General features: G+C 40.6%; 1 pseudogene; it reads right to left on the reverse strand.

Annotated features, from left to right (window-relative positions):
- Nucleotides 1-543: 543 nt before the first annotated feature.
- Nucleotides 544-2,357, reverse strand: LOC136125069 (tigger transposable element-derived protein 1-like; annotated as a pseudogene).
- Nucleotides 2,358-2,589: the final 232 nt, after the last annotated feature.

Here is a 2,589-nt window from a genome sequence, read left to right on the forward strand (position 1 = left end):
CCCAAAAACTCCACCTCCTAATACCATTATAGTAGGGGTTAGGTTTCAACATATGAATTTTGGGGAGAAGCAAGGATTTAATCCATAGCATTCCACCTCCAGTCCCCTAAAATCCTTCTCACATGAAAAATATATTCATTACATCCTAACATCCCCAAAGGTCTTAACTTGTTCCAGCATCAACACTAAAAGCTAAAATCCAAAGTCTCATCTAAATATGATTTAAATCAGATATGGGTGAGATTCAAGGTATGATTCATCCTAAGGCAAATTATTCTCCAGCTATGAACGTGTGAAACCATATAAGTTATGTGCTTCCAAAATACAGTGGTGGGTTAGACACAGATGTTTCGATTCCAAAAGGGAGAAATCAGAAAGAAGAAAGGAGTACAGACATACTGGAGATTTTCGGGTTTCTTTCCAGACCACCACAATAAAGCGACTATCACAAAAATAAAATGAGTCACATGAATATTTTGGTTTCCCAATGCATATAAAAGTTATATCGACACTAGTCTGTAGTCTGTTAAGTGTGCAATAGCATTATGTCTTGAAAAACAATGTATATACCTTAATTAAAAAACACTTAATTGCTAAAAAATGCCAACCATCATCTGAGCCTTCAGCGAGTCATAGTCTTTTCCGCTGGTGGACGGTCTTGCCTCAGTGTTGACTCCTGCTGATTCATCGGGGTGGTAAGTGATGAAGGCTGGAGTGGCTGTGACAATTTCTTAAAATAAGACAGCAATGAAGTTTGCCGCATCTATTGACTCTTCCTTTCATCAACAATTTCCCTGTAGCATGCAGTGCTGTTTGACAGCCCTTTACCCACAGTAGAACTTCTTTCAAAGTTGGAGTTAATCCTCTCAAACCCTGTCACTGCTTTATCAACTAAGTTTTTGTCATATTCTAAATCCTTTGTTGTCATTTCAACAATCTTCACAGCAACTTCACCAGGTGTAGATTTCATCCCAAGAAACCACTTTCTTTGCTTATCCATTAGAAGCAACTCCTCATCCATTCAAGTTTTATCATGAGATTGCAACAATTCAGTCACATCTTCAGGCTCCACTTCTAATTCTAGTTCTCTTGCTTATTCTACCACATCTGTAGTTTTCTCTTACACTGAAGCCTTGCACCCCTCAAAGTCATCCATGAGGGTTGGGATCAACTTCTTCCAAATTCCTGTTGATATTTGGACCTCTTCCCATGAATCATGAATGTCCTTACTGGCATCTAGAATGGTGAATCCTTTCCAGAAGGTTTTCAATTAACTTTGCCCAGATCCATCAGAGCAATCACTCTCTATGGCAGCTAGAGCCTTATGAAATGAATTTCTTAAATAATAAGACCTGAAAGTCAAAATTACTCCTTGATTCATGGGCTGGAGGATGGACGTTGTGTTAACAGGCATGAAACCAGGATTAACCTCTTTGTACATCTCCATCAGAGGTCTTGGGTGACCAGGTGCATTGTCAATGGGCAGTAATATTTTGAAAGAATTTTTCTGAGCAGCAGGGCCCCATGGTGGGCTTAAAACATTAAGTAAACCATGTTATAAATAGATGTTCTGTTGTCCGGGCTTTTTTGTTTCATTTCTAGAGCACAGGCAGAGTAGATTTAACATAATTCTTAAGGACCTTAGGATTTGGGGAATGGGAAATGAGCACTGGCTTCAACTTCAAGGGACCAGCTGCATTAGCCCCTAACAAGAGATTCAGCCTGTCCTTTGCAGCTTTGAAGCCAGGCTCTGACTTCTCTCTAGTTATCAAAGTCCTAGGTGGCATCTTCTTCCAAAAGAAGGCTGTTTTGTCGACATTGACAACCTGTTGTTTAGTGTACCACCCTCATTAATTATCTCAGCTAGATCTTCTGGACAACTTACCACAGCTTCTACATCAGCACTTGCTGCTTCACCTTGCACTTCTATGTTACGGAGGCAGCTTCTTTCCTTAAACCTCATGAACCAGCCTCTGCCAGCTTCAGGCTTTTCTTCTGCAGCTTCCTCACCTCCCTCAGCCTTCATAGAATTCAAGAGAGTTAGGGCCTTGCTCTGGATTAGGCTTTGGCTGAAGGAAATGTTGTGGCTGATTTGATCTCCCATCTAGACCACTGAAACTTTCTTCACATCAGCAGTAAGGCTGTTTCACTTTCTTATCATTTGTGTGTTCACTGCAGTAGCACTTTTAATTTCCTCCAAGAACTTTTCCTTTGCCTTCACAACTTGGCTATAACTGGCACAAGAGGCCCAGCTTTCAGCCTGTCTTGGCTTTTGACCTGCCTTCCTCACTAAGCTTAATCGTTTTTAACTTTTCCATTAAAGTGAGAGACTTTTCACTTGAACACTTAGAGGCCATTTTTGGGTTATTAGTTGGCCTGATTTCAATATTGTTCTGTCTCAGGGAATAGGGAGGCCCAAGAAGTGGGAGAAAGATAGGGGAAAGCCGGTCAGTGGAGTAGTCAGAAGACACACAATACTTACTAAGTTCACTGTCTTATGTGGGTACAGTTCAGAGCGCCCACAGACAGTTAGGGTTGTAACATCAAAGTAACTGATCTTAGATCACCATAAGAAATAATAATAATGAA

This window comes from Phocoena phocoena, chromosome 6, assembly GCF_963924675.1.
Source record: "Phocoena phocoena chromosome 6, mPhoPho1.1, whole genome shotgun sequence".
NCBI lineage: Eukaryota > Metazoa > Chordata > Mammalia > Artiodactyla > Phocoenidae > Phocoena > Phocoena phocoena.